The following is a 14,937-nucleotide window of genomic DNA, read 5'->3' on the forward strand; positions in this document are numbered from 1 at the left end:
AGAGTCGGCCACGACTGGACCTAATGGTCAGGGGTCTCTTTACCTTTATTCACATACATAACCTCGGAAATTTTAAAGATACTCTGTTTTTTTAGATGAGGGAGTTAAGGCTTTGTGTCTAAAAGCAGCTACTGTGTCCATCGTGGCAGGGGCACAATTATCAAAATCTTCTTGCTTATTCTCAGTCCAGTCTTATTAGCCATTGTCTTACACTTCTGATAACGCCAAGGTTGCAGGTTCTTCCCCCAGGACTGCTGCATATTCCTGCATTGCAGGAAGTTGGACTAGGTGATCCTCAGGGTACCGTCCAATTCTAAAATTCTACGAACCTTGAAAAGTCCGTAAAATATTATATAAGAGGGAAACGGGATTGCTAATGTTCGTTTAGGAATTAGACATACGAGACATGACAAATGCAGGAAGGCTACAGCCTACCAGTTCACATGGACTTTTGCAAAAAACCTTTGCCAGTTGCTCTATATACCATAACTTATTTTATATAGGCTACTTTCCTTGCCGAGAATATACAACAGGGCAAATTAACTTTTATTCTTACAGTAAAACACCTTTCCTGATGCGTCTGTACACTGAGGTTCCATAAAAGTTTAAGTGGCTCATCACGGTAAAGTTCACACCTGACAAAGTATAACTAATGCAAAGCTCAGAGGTGTTATCATATCTCTTTTATGTTATTCCACTAGTTACACTTAACGAAATGCCAAATTACTCCCTTGGAAGCCCACAAATTGCCCCTGTTGACTCCCAGGGAGTGCACACAAAAACCGCCATTAGAGCTTTAACCTATTTTTCATGGGTTAGTTCAAAACGGCTGTCCGCAGTTCGAGCCATGCAGAGCACAGCCTCCAATCTTGCAGGAACACTTGGTTCTAATGTCGCTTTCGACCCACCCGCTTAAAAGCAGCTGGGGATGTCACGCTGTAGCTCAGGGAACCTCAAGCCAGAGGGGGGCAAATGCGGCCCTCCAGGTTCCTCTGTCTGGCCCTGCACCCCTCCCCAGCCACACCCAACTTGAGTGTTTTTGCCTGGCTAGAGTGGAACATGCCCCTGAACTCTTATTTGGCTGGATGGAAGGCAGAGGTGAGTACACCAGAGCCAGTGTAGTGTAGTGGTTAAGAGTGGTGGACTCGTAATCTGGTGAACCGGGTTCGCTTCCCTGCTCCTCCACATGCAGCTGCTGGGTGACCTTGGGCTAGTCACACTTCTCTGAAGTCTCTCAGCCTCACTCACCTTCCAGAGTGTTTGTTGTGGGGAAGGAGGGGGAGGAAGGGAAAGGAGATTGTTAGCCGCTTTGAGACTCCTTAGGGTAGTGATATCAAATCCAAACTCTTCTACACGAGCATGTGCAGAAACAAGTCTATGGTATAAAGGTATGATTTACATTTGTTGCTCCGCCCACTTTTGTCTCTGACCCCGCCCACCACTTGCATGTGGTCCCTGGCAGAGGCAGAGCTAGCTGCTCCGGGGCTAGCCACCCACAGGGGCATCGCCCGTGTCAAGCGGCGAGGGTCCCAGGGGGTTGGAGCCCACGAAGAGCATCCCAGGGGGCTGGCGCACCAATGTCAACCCCCCTCAGGGATGACACCCAGGGCAGGCCACACCTACCGCACCCCTCTTCCTCTGCCAGTGGTCCCTGGATGGCTGCCCAGGATAGAATTTGCCCCTCAGGCTGAAAAGGGTTCCCCAGCTCTGCTCTAGGGCTGTGAGCTCTTGGCAGTAGTGGCGCCATTTTGAGAGAACAGGATGTATCACCAATGATCATTGCACAAGAGAGAGCCGTTCTTTATGGACATTTCACCATTTCTACATCCCAGGAAACAAGAAAGAAAGAAAGAAAGAAAGAAAGAAAGAAAGAAAGAAAGAAAGAAAGAAAGAAAGAAAGAAAAGGAGACGAGTCAGTGTTGAAATGAGACAAACAGCAAGTGTTTACATTGCAGACTCGCATGCCTGAATACAACCACAAAAATGGGAAATGATCCTGGAGGAAGCAGCTTGGATATGATGAGAGCAAAAGATCTGCCAAGGAGCCACATGCGCTCCAAATAGCGATTTCCTCTGAAAAAGAGCTGAGCTAACAAGACAGTGATTTGTCTCCTGGGTCAAAGGTTAAGAATGATACTGTGGAGACTGACAAGTTAATCAAGAGAATTGGCAAAGAGCCTATTGTGAGAAAGAATGATGGAAAGAGGAGGCAATCAGGAGCACTTGAATGGACGTCTGAGACAGCTGGCCAAAGAGGACAACACTTCATTTTGTGCTTCCAAGAGCATGGCAGAGAACTGCTGCTATAGCTACAGGAAGCCTACAGTTACAGGCCAGAACTAGGCATTGTGGGGGCTGGTCAACTAAGTTTTAATCAGAGTAGGCCCCCTGAAATCAAGGAACATGACTAAGTTGGAGTCATTAATTTGAACGGGTCTACTTGGTTGAATGCCACCCGATGGGTTATATACAGCCCTACTCAGTGTAGACCAATTGAAATTAACAGACCTAAGTTCATTGTGTCGTTTATTTTCAACAGGTCTGCTCTGTGTTGGACTAACTTTGAATACACTCCTAAATCATACATGCCCAAAGCAGCAGTCACCCACAGGCCAGTGTCACCTTTTCCTTCTGTAATATCCAAAAAAACTTACCCTGATCCTGTGGCATACAATGTTGTGTGTTCAACACTCTATATCACTGACTGTTGTTGGCAGGGGAAGGAAGGGGAAGGAAAACATACCTTATTTTATTTTATTTTATTTTATATTTTATTTTATTTTACAGCAGATGTATGTTGTCTCATGACACTAAGTTCTCCAAGGGGGAGAGCTTGAGGTGTCTTTGGAGAGTCTGCAGGAGCCAAAGGCCTCCCATTCCCCTGATGTGCCTCTAACAAGGGAGGGAAAATACACGAGCCCTGGAGCTTTTACAATTACTATTCCTAGAACTGTCCCTCTCCAAACTTCTGCCCTGGCTGATGTGAGACTGGTAGTGCTCTGGATGTGCTGGTTCTTCTCAAATTCTCCCTCCACTGCCCTATTGAATGCTGTCAAAGAACATCGTTTACAATTACAGCACTTCTATCCAGAAGAAATTTTGAAAGCATCCCACAACTGCAGATGGCGAGTCTACCTTGTATATGTCACATATACAGTGGTACCTCGGGTTACATACGCTTCAGGTTACAGACTCCGCTAACCCAGAAATAGTACCTTGGGTTAAGAACTTTGCTTCAGGATGAGAACAGAAATCGTGCTCCGGTGGCAGCAGGAGACCCCATTAGCTAAAGCGGTGCTTCAGGTTAAGAACAGTTTCAGGTTAAGAACGGACCTCCGGAACGAATTAAGTACGTAACCAGAGGTACCACTGTATTCACTTTCTGCTGCAGTTGGTATTCCACCAGCAACTGTGATATTCATCTCACTGTCCACTGTTGCAAAATTATGTCATTTATATAATTATGTAAATTACTGGTTAATCACATCATTCCACCCCATTAATTTCATTGAAAAGGAAACACAATTCAAATGGGGAAGTAAACATCAATTACGTATCACTTGCAGACTCAAAGCAACAACAACAGCAAATGCCAGTTGTACTCCCTATTTATTTCTGTTCTGACATGGGATCATAGAATCATGGGGTCATAGCGTTGGAAGGGACCATGAGGGTCATCTAGTCCAACCGCCTGCAATGCAGGAAACTTTTGTTTTTTTTAAATGAATATTTATTGAATTTTCCAATTTTATATAAAGACAAAAAGAAAAAGAAAAAGAAAAAAAATTAAAAACAATTCAGTTTCAATAACAGTTTTCAGTCACATGTTTCTTTGACTTCCTCATACCTCCCCTTCTTGTTCTCTAGTTCAATTTGTTAATTCAGCAAATCCTAATCTCTTAACATTCCTTTTAAAATATCGCCTTATTTTCCACTCAACTTTTTTAATGTCTTGTGCCCATTTAATCATAGCAGACTTAACCGTTTCATCCTGCGTATTCCATTTTAACAGCAAGTTATACATTCTTGAAAGTATCTTAGTTTTGGGATCTAACAGTTCTGTTTCTAATTTAGATTTTTCCACCTGGAAGCCATTTTTCCTGTCCAAATTGTATGCCTCCCTTATCTGAAAGTAATGTAACCAGTCTCGGACTTTGTTTTTTAATTTCTCAAAACTCTGCAATTTCAGTCTATCTCCTTCTTGCTCCAAAATTTCCCAATATTTTGGCCAATTGGCCTCCATATTGAGTTTTTTCTGAGCTTTCGCTTCCATTGGTGACAACCACCTTGGGGTTTTGTTTTCCAGTAAATCCTTATATCTAGTCCAAACATTAAACAAAGATCTCCTAACAATGTGATTCTTAAACGCTTTATGAGCTTTAACCTTGTCGTACCACAAATATGCATGCCATCCAAACACATTGTTAAAACCTTCTAAATCCAAAATGTCTGTGTTTTCCAGAAGCAGCCAGTCTTTCAACCAGCAGAATGCTGCTGACTCATAATAGAGTCTGAGGTCTGGCAGGGCGAAGCCACCCCTTTCTTTTGCATCAGTCAAAATCTTATATTTTATCCTAGGCTTCTTGCCCTGCCAGACAAATTTAGAAATATCTTTCTGCCACTTCTTAAAACATTCCATCTTGTCCACAATTTGTAATGTTTGAAACAAAAACAACATTTTAGGCAATACATTCATCTTTATAGCTGCTATTCGACCCATCAAGGAAAGCTTCAAATTTGACCATGTTTCGAGATCTTTTTTCACTTCTGACCAGCATTTCTCATAATTATTTTTAAATAAGTTCCCATTTTTAGATGTCATATTAATCCCCAGATATTTCACCTTCCTTCAATGCAGGAAACTTTTGTCCAGCCCATGGGCAAACCCATGGTCTTGAGCCTGAGGAGTCTCATGCTCTACAAACATTGTCAGTTTCCATCCCCACTTCCACCAAAATTTCCTGATATCCTTAACCACAGAGCTGACAATCAGATACAAAATGCTCTGATAACTCAGCCCACCACCTGAAAACTGGAGTAAAAGGTAAAGGTACCCCTGCCCGTACGGGCCAGTTGTGTCCGACTCTAGGGTTGTGCGCCCATCTCACTTAAGAGGCCGGGGGCCAGCGCTGTCCAGAGACACTTCCAGGTCACGTGGCCAGCGTGACAAAGCTGCATCTGGTGAGCCAGCGCAGCACACGGAACGCCGTTTACCTTCCCGCTATAAAGCGGTACCTATTTATCTACTTGCACCCGGGGGTGCTTTCGAACTGCTAGGTTGGCAGGCGCTGGGACCGAGCAACGGGAGCGCACCCTGCTGCGGGGATTCGAACCGCCGACCTTTTGATCGGCAAGTCCTAGACACTGAGGCTTTTACCCACAGCGCCACCCGCGTCCCGGGTGAAAACTGGAGTAGAGACAGTCAATTGGCCTTCACAGATGAGGACATTCCAGGATAAAGCACTATTTGCCCAAGACGACCCAATATTTAACAGGTGCTGAGGGCACTTTTCTTGAATAGCCATGAGGATGTATGTTCTATTAGTTCCACCCTGAACAAAAATCTGGATGGATGAGCTGAACAGAACACAGAATGTACTTGCCCTTTTAAAACATATGCATTCCTAGTTCTGTATCCAGTGCTGAACTGGATCACTGTTAATGGATTCACGCTTAGAAGCACCAAGATGGTAGCGTTGCCGAAAGTGATATAATAAACAGCAGTGACATGTTAGCTTGTAAATTGTGTTCAGAGTAACTGTAACAAGCACCGTGTTCACAGCTAAGGGAAACTGATAAGGAAAAAAACAAGAAACTTTGATCATGGTGGATTTTAATTTCTCAGATACTTTCCTGGGATAACAAGTATGCAAAAATCGGTAAGGTGGGGGAGAATGTTCCCAGAGGCAGTGCATAATTGCTTACTTACTCAAGTCAGCTTATTGACTGAACTTCATGATCAGAGGCGCCTCTGCACCTACAGCAAGGAAATTAGCCCGTCTTGATAAATAAAATTGTGCTGATCTTGGGATCACATGTGCACAATGTAATCATATGCAAAATAATGGGAAGAGAGAGAAAGGAGGGGGGGGAGATTGCTTCTGATTTAGTGAAGAAGCCCAAAAGGGTGTTTTGGAGGAGACCAGAATATATAAATTAGTGAGCTGTTGAGATGGAGACAAATTATGTCACAATATTCTCTACAAAAGGCCTTTCCATCCCTGCAGAATCAATAGCTTTGGGTAACACATACCACTGAGAGAGCTTGATGGAAGTGACACAGGTTCTCGTGACTATGTGAAGAATAATGGGAATTATTTACAAAACAGCTGGACATACTGCAGTTACAATTCATTCTGGCTACGTCTCAACAGGGGGAATGTAATAGAGACCAATCTGGTCCCATAAAATGACAGTAACAGAATGCCTTCTCGGGCGAGAAGGAAGCCTGCTTAATACGTTCCTTCCGTATAAAAAGGAATTAAGCAAAACAGTTAAAGGAGGGCAGAGAAACAAACAAAAGCGGGGTTGTGCAGCAATATTATTGTGATGTGTTATTCCTAGCATCCTATCTATCGTCTAAGAAATCAAGTTTGGATTTCGTACATACACATAATAGCATTTTCATTAGAAAACGTCATTTGAGACAAGCATATATGAAAAGTGAATGATAAAAGAATTGGAGCAGAATTGTGACTTAAACCACCCTTCCTCAATGTGGTGCCCTCCATAAGTTGTTGGATCTCAACTCCCGTCTTGTTTCAGAAAGTTCAAATTAGACAGGCACATCCTTAAATGTCAACTGAACTGAATTTTCCCTCCATCTCTACATGGAATAACTCATAGGAATTCAAACAAGGGCCATTAGGACTGTAACAGTGAACAACAAGTCGTTATAAAAATCCCTTTTGAAGATTCTGAAGATGCTGCAGAAGATTCCATTGACTTAACCTTGCACCAATGCCTAAGAGAACATATACATTTTAAGTTGGCAGAAAAAGTAAAACACTGTTGGTGCCAAGCATGTTCCTCAGCCAGGGCACCACCACCAATAAGCCTTTTCTTCACCACCTGGCAGGTCCAAACATCAGAATGGCTCTCTCTGAAGATCTGAACCACCCATACAGGATGTTGGAAGAAGTACAGTGGTATCTCGGGTTACATACGCTTCAGGTTACAGACTCCGCTAACCCAGAAATAGTGCTTCAGGTTAAGAACTTTTCTTCAGGATAAGAACAGAAATCGTGCTTTGGCGGCATGGCGGCTGCAGGAGGCCCCATTAGCTAAAGTGGTGCTTCAGGTTAAGAACAGTTTCAGGTTAAGTATGGACCTCCGGAACGAATTAAGGACTTAACCCGAGGTACCACTGTAATATGCAATAACTAACACAATAAAATAAAAATAAGGGACAGCTAAGAGATGCTTTAGTAGGGTTCCATAGCATTTGTTCTCATCAGACTATTGGTTATTTCCAGCATATAAATCAGTCCTTGCTCTCCCACTATTAGAACCAGAATATTCACTAACAGGGAAGCATCTTCAGGCCAACAGGGCAATGAGAAACATCTTAAACTGCTTACACATTTTACCTATTAGACCAAGTTATTTTAATAAAGTGAATATGGTAGATATGGTAGATTGGTTCTTATGGAAATAATGCTCCTTTGCATATTTAGTGATGACAGACATACATATCAATTACAGTGGTACTTCGGGTTACATACGCTTCAGGTTACAGACTCCGCTAACCCAGAAATAATGCTTCAGGTTAAGAACTTTGCTTCAGGATGAGAACAGAAATCGTGCTCCGGCGGCACGGCAGCAGCGGGAGGCCCCATTAGCTAAAGTGGTGCTTCAGGTTAAGAACAGTTTCAGGTTAAGTACAGACCTCCAGAACGAATTTAGTACTTAACCCAAGGTACCACTGTACCTGGTTCTGAAGTCACTTTTCACTGCTTCCCACAGCCCCGTGAATAAAATAAAAGCAGCTTGCGGAAGGCAAAAGAGCAAAGCAACATCACCCTGGGGTGCCCTTGCTCTGCTCAGATTCAGTGTGCACAGGTTTCTTGCTATTAAAAAGGGGCTAAATTCCACATAACCCATAGTATGAGATTGCAAGTGTAAGAACTGAAATGCCCCACTGTTTTCACTCTGTATGAAATTACAGGGACTCCAGTGTGGAGTCAAAGCGATAAATGCAGCTTCGGAAAACTTTTATTCAATAAGCAGTCCTGGATAGATTCCAATCTTCTGCCTTTGGCTCAAGCTGCACCATAAAGGCATGCTATTGAAACGTAACTTTAGATAGCTCATGAAGGCATCCCTATTAATTTGAAAGTACTGCATCTTGCAGAAGCCTTCTCCCAATTACTAGCATGATGCATATGGGGTAGATGTGCTGGTCAATGCTCACCTCTGTGCCCTCATTCATTCATGGCTCTTTGCTTCTGTGCCTCTTAATTATAGCTGATTTTGCCCCTGGCCTTAATGTAAGGCAATGATGTTCCCGCAAGCGGTTTCTAAGGTTTCCAGGGACATTGGAAAAGGGACATTGTAAGGGACATTGGAAAAGGGCTCTGTCCCTGGTGAAAGGCTGAAGGTTTGCAAAATACAGGCTTCTTCCCAACTGCATATTTACTGCAAAAGAGCCACTCACATTTACAGAGCATTTGCATGACACAGGGCACAAGACATTTGTGCCTGCTTCAGTTTGTTGTTGCTGAACTCAGAAAGTTCATTTTTTTTTAGCATGATGGAACAGCTGCACAATCTCCCCAGTGTCGGTGGCCTCTTGCCCAGATGGTCAGTGGGTTTGGGGGCAGCTATGCTGTGGGTTATACCACAGAGCCTAGGACTTGCTGATCAGAAGGTTGGCGGTTCGAATCCCCGTGACGGAGTGAGCTCCCATCGCTCGGTCCCTGCTCCTGCCAACCTAGCAGTTCGAAAGCACGTCAGAGTGCAAGTAGATAAATAGGTACCGCTCCAGCGGGAAGGTAAACAGCGTTTCCATACGCTGCTCTGGTTTGCCAGAAGCGACTTAGTCATGCTGGCCACATGACCCGGAAGCTGTGCGCCAGCTCCCTCGGCCAATAAAGCAAGATGAGCACCGCAACCCCAGAGTCGGTCACGACTGGACCTAATGGTCAGGGGTCCCTTTACCTTTACCTTTATGACCTATGCAGTATGGCCTGCCCATTTCCTTTTCTACAGTCTGCAACTCCACTAATTAAAACCTTTCTTCTTCCAAATATAATTGTTTTTCTATATGTTTATTTTATCCCACTCTCTCCCAGTTGCAGCAGTGGGGGGGGGTCACAATTGGGAGTGTAGTGAGAGGAAAAAGGATTATTTGATCCCCTTTGATCCACACCAGGGTCCAAATAAAAATCACGCACCCACTCCCAAAATTTGGGAGTGGTGAAAGTGGAGGTGTCCACTTAGTTCCATAGAATAGTATTGTTGGAAGGGACCTCTGGGGTCACCTAGTCCAGCCCCCTGCATTGCAGAAATCAGAAGCTGAAGAATCCCTGACTGATTGCCCTCCAACCTCTGTCTAAAAATCTTCAATGGGGAAGAGTCCACCACGTTCCGAGGGAGTCCGTTCCACTGTCAAACAATTACTACGGTCAGAAAAGTTCTTCCTAATGTTTAGTCAGGTTTGCCTTTCTTGCCATTTGAACCCATTGGTTGAGATCCCACCCTCTGAAGCCACAGAACTCAAGCTTGCTCCACCTCCATCTTCCATGTGATAGCTCTTCAGATATCTGAAGATGGCTGTCGTATCGCCTCATTGTTCTCTTTTCTAGGCTACACATACCTAGGGTTGCCATATGTCCAGAAAATACTGGACATAGCCGGAATACGGCGGTCGGTAATGGTGTCTGTGCAGAAATAGCTTAAATGTCTAGGAAAATCCGGGTGTATGGCAACCCATGTCGCAAGTCTAGATTTTGGCGAATTGCCTTATAAATAGCTCAAAAAACTTTTTTGAGATTTTGCCAAAAAAAAAAGCTCAACAACTTCTTGAGAAATGGCAACTCTACACATACCCTCAACCATTTCTCAAAAGGCTTGGTTTCCAGATCCTTGATCATCTTGGTCATCCTCCTTTGCTTATCAGTAATATCCCTCTTAAACTGCGGTGCCCAGAACTGGATGCAGTACAGTCGTATCTTGGATCTCAAACGCCTTGGCTCCCGAACAAATCGGCTCCTGAACGATCAAAACCCAGAAGTGAGTGTTCCGTTTTTTGAACAATTTTTGAAAGCTGAATGTTCGGCATGGCTTCTATGGCTTCTGACCGGCTACAGCCAATCGGAAGCCATGCCTTGGTTTTTGAATGGTTCCAGGAGTCCACTCCTGGAATGCATTCTGTTCGAGAACCAAGGTACGACTGTACTCCAGGTCGGGTCTGACCAAGGCAGAATAGAATTTCTTTCCTTGATGTGGACACTACACTTCTGTTGATGCAGGCTAGAATTGCGTTGGCTTAGTTTTCTGCTGCAGCATCACACTGTTGACTCGTCTCAAGCTTATGCTTCACTAAGGCCATTTGGAACCCAGAAGAATGGAAAGACAGATACTATTTCATTTGCAGCTTAAAGCTGAACAGCAATGACTGGGGGGCTGCTCCGTGTGTGGAAGCACTTACTGGTCTTGTACCTTTCCCTTCCCTCTGCTGCCTGCTTGGGTAGAGAAGGCAGAGAGAGAGAGAGAGAGAGACTTGGAGACACACAGGTCATTATCGCAGAGGATTCTTCAGAGACTTGCAGCCTGCTGACTAAAGTTTGCATCTTTTGTGAGTTCCCTTTGGGTGCTTCTCGCTCTTTTTGCTCGCGCAGCCTGACGCTGATGCGAAGCGACACTTGCACCTGTTGTCACCATCTTATGGTAATTAGCCCTAAGTAGCAGCGGCAACCCTGCCGCATCCAAACACAAGCCATTAACATATTGCAGCTGTCATCAGGAGAGAAAAGCTAATGGAGTTAGTGGATTTGCACACCATTGCATACCTCGACTCCGCCAGCGTTAACTACCCGCTCCCCATATTGGGGTCATTGGGGATGGGAGAATGAAATGTGGGATGAAGGCAGTCAGGAGTGAAAGAATACATTTTACTGCAGGTTTACTTTCATGTATTATGCATGCCCTTCAAGGTCACTGCATGATCATTTATAAGATTTTAATGAGATATCAAAGTGGAAAGAATGGAATGTAATTAATGGGATCCTTATTGGGTGGGGAAAACATGTTTTCTCTTTTTTTTTAAAAAAAAAAGCAAGCAAAATTAACAAACAAACAAACAAACAAACGGCAAAGGAGAGTGGATGATGACTTGGAAAAGTTTTGTCCACAATGAAACATAATCTTCTGCTGTTGCTGTTGCTGTTGCTGCTGCTTGGTAGCCTCCTATTCATTAAAAAAAAAATCCTGTCAATTGATTCTTTCCAGCTGGCAATAAAATAATGGAAAGAATTAACAGGCAAGCCAGCCCACAGTTTCTCTTTGAATTTGGGAATACATGAATTTTTATTCTTAGGGGATAAATAGGGCTGTTTGTAGATGAAGGCCTGAAAGGAGACCTACTGGGAGACATTTTGAGTGGACTAAGCTCTATCTGCTGGCATGTGCACGAGTTAAGTGCTTGGATTGAGGCCAATTTAAAGCCCAATGCAAAATGTTGCAACCATGAACAGAAGCGGAAGTGATTCCTTGGAAGTGCTCATGTGTGCAAAAATATTTCCTCCAAACTCATCGTCTGTGCAAATTGGTTCCAGAAGATCTGGTCTCGTGTGGTTGAGCAGATATAGTCTGGGGAATGACTCAAAGAGCCACTCCCAGAGGATGTAAGTATGTTCTTTTGGAAACGGTCCTTTGTCTTGCTGATGCCTCCAACAGCAGGCTGTGCAGGAATTGCTGGAGGTAACAGGAGGTAAAGGAGCTGGCAAAATGGCCAGCACTGTGATTTTGATGCAGTTGTTTTCAATGCAAGGGTAGTCAACATGGTGTCCTCCTGATATTTTGGATTACGACTCCCATGAGCAGCAGGATCAGGGATTATGGAAGTTGTAGTCCAACAGCGCCTGGAAAATATCACAGTCAGGCCATTGGTGCCTATGGGGAAGCACTGATCCAGAGACCTCTTAAGATCTGAAACCGTCCTGCGACAAAGATGGCGCAGACTACAAGTGCTACAAGTCTGTTCACACACTTATTGGGGGTAAGCATTGGGTAAGCCTAGTCTTATTTGGAGGGGAGGTTGTAAGGGTATCCTGTTAAAAGGATCCAGAAGGAGTGGCTCCTGTCCAATGCCCAGACGGGGGCTAGGGCCATACCACTCCTCCAATGGGGACTGCTTGGGGGAACACCCTGATTTGAAGTGGGTCATAGGGCGTCCGTCCCCTCCACCAGTTTCACCCTTAGAAACACTCCCAGCGGATGGGTGTGAGGGACATGTGCTGTTGCTTACCACAATGTTGTCGTTGTTGTTTAGTCGTTTAGTCGTGTCTGACTCTTCGTGACCCCATGGACCAGAGCACGCCAGGCACTTCTTTCTTCCACTGCCTCCCACAGTTTGGTCAAACTCATGCCGGTAGCTTCGAGAACACTATCCAACCATCTCGTCCTCTGTCGTCCCCTTCTCCTTGTGCCCTCCATCTTTCCCAACATCAGGGTCTTTTCCAGGGAGTCTTCTCTTCTCATGAGGTGGCCAAAGTCTTGGAGCCTCAGCTTCACGATCTGTCCTTCCAATGAGCACTCAGGGCTGATTTCCTTCAGAATGGAGAGGTTTGATCTTCTTGCAGTCCATGGGACTCTCAAGGGTCTCCTCCAGCACCATAATTCAAAAGCATCAATTCTTCGGTGATCAGCCTTCTTTATGGTCCAGCTTTCACTTCCATACATCACTACTGGGAAAACCATAGCTTTTACTATACGGACCTTTGTTGGCACAATGCCTATGGCCAAACCAATAAAGCTGTGGCCTTATCTGATCCCAAAACCAATATGCCACGTGTTGTCTAGTTATCTGCACCTCATGGAACAGGGTGGTCACAGGGCCTCGATACACAAGCCCCTGAACCTGGGACAAAGACTGCACACAGGTCCAGCGAGGAGCCAGCATCACTGTCTTCCAGGACCTTCTGCTCCATGGAACCAGAGTGTGGAGCTCCAGGCAAGAAGCCTGTCCCTTTAAACCCTTTGACTTTTCAGAGCCCAAGATGTCCCAGCATAGAAGGTTTCAGTTTGATCCCAGACATCATTGGAGCTTTATTGCTCTTCAGGGACCCTCCTTGCTACTGTCCCTCCACCATGACTTGTGGGCTCTTTCGGGCGATCAGCCCAGGATGACAGGCCACGGGCTGTTCAGATTACCCCAAATAGGCAAAATTTTAAACTACACACACACACACACAAATACAGAGAAGCCGCACCTCCTTTAACATCACAGTCCAGGAATGCTTTGATTTAATTCCATAAAGCGAATTGAAAATATTCACTCACGCTGCTGAGAATAGCAGTAGCAGGATTCAGCAGATCTTATTCTATTTTATGGTGTGTTAAGGGCAAAATGTTTGGCAAACATCTTAATAAATAAATGCCAGTGCTCCAATATTATTTTTTTCTATCCATCTCTCCACCTGAGCTGATCTCGAGAATGGGAGAATGAAGCCATTTAAAATGCATGAAGGTACCATCTTCCCGTTTATAAAAGGTTAAGTTCCCCTAAGTCAAGAGAGGGAGAGAGAGGCAAGGTGGGGTCGGGAAGGGAGGGGAGGGGAGGGGAGAGAATAAAACCCTCTGAAGACACGGGAAAGCAGTAAACACTGGTGGCAAGTGACAGGAATTGATCCTGCTCTCCCGTTCCTGTCATGTCTCTAAATTTTATTTCCACCATTTCCAAGATTCTGGTTGGGTGGAGGGGCGAGGGGCGAGAATGCCTGCGTGTGTTGGAGAAAGAGGGAGTAGAATGGCCCCAGGGCAATGCTACCTGTGTCTCTGACTTTTCTTCAATTAGCAGGCCTCCCTGCCTGATTGTGAGATGTGTGTCCGACTGGGGACTTGGACAGTTGCAAGGTATTGATTAGCTATAATGTGATGTCAAATCTGAATAAGAAAGCACTGTGATCAAAAGCCTTTCGGCAGCGACCGGGTGCCCTCCAAAGCCAAGGGTCTGCTAATTTCTGATGAGCTCGGTTTTCCCTTTTTGTCTGAGGGAGATTTTCTCGGTTTACTCATAAAGGCTCTCCTGATAGGCAAAGTCCAGTGGGCCGTCTGTCAAAACACGCAAACGCAACCCTGTTGTCTCGGATTTGACAGGTGCTTGTTAGTTTTTCATCCCGGATCACTCAACATGCACGGGGAAGTAGAAAGGAAGATTGTGAAGGATGCCAGGCTGCTAGTTGGCTGCTTTGTTGTTTTCACCAGGAAACTCAATGGTTCCTTCTCCTTCATTAAAGGGAAACAAGCCAGAAACAGCCATTGTATCGGTTTTCTGGAACATGGAGACGTAAAGCAGTTTAAGACCACTTGTACACTCAAGCACCTAAAGAGAACATTTTATTCAAGGTTGCCAGGGTAATCTTCCTCTTCTTAAAATAAATAGAAATTGCATGCCAAGAAAAATGAAGCCCTTTGTGTTGCATAAACTCTGCAAGCACCCCAATTTTGCACAATTTAGGACCACAATCCATTGCACAAAACTGCATATTTAAATCTCAAGTAAATTAAAAGGGCTTTGGTAGGGATGGTTACAGAAGCTATCCGAACTGGGTTCCACCCTGTTATTTTGAAGTTCTGGATTTCCATCACAGTTTCTGGATCAGAACTTGTGGGAGGAGGAATCTGTTTGGGATCTGATTCTGGGAAAGTATTTTTCAATTTGTGCAGGCTTGCCATACGTCAGGAAAATTCCTGACACGTCCTGATTTTTGGGTG

Source organism: Podarcis filfolensis (genome assembly GCF_964270895.1).
Source record: "Podarcis filfolensis genome assembly, chromosome: 4".
In the NCBI taxonomy this organism is placed as follows: domain Eukaryota; kingdom Metazoa; phylum Chordata; class Lepidosauria; order Squamata; family Lacertidae; genus Podarcis; species Podarcis filfolensis.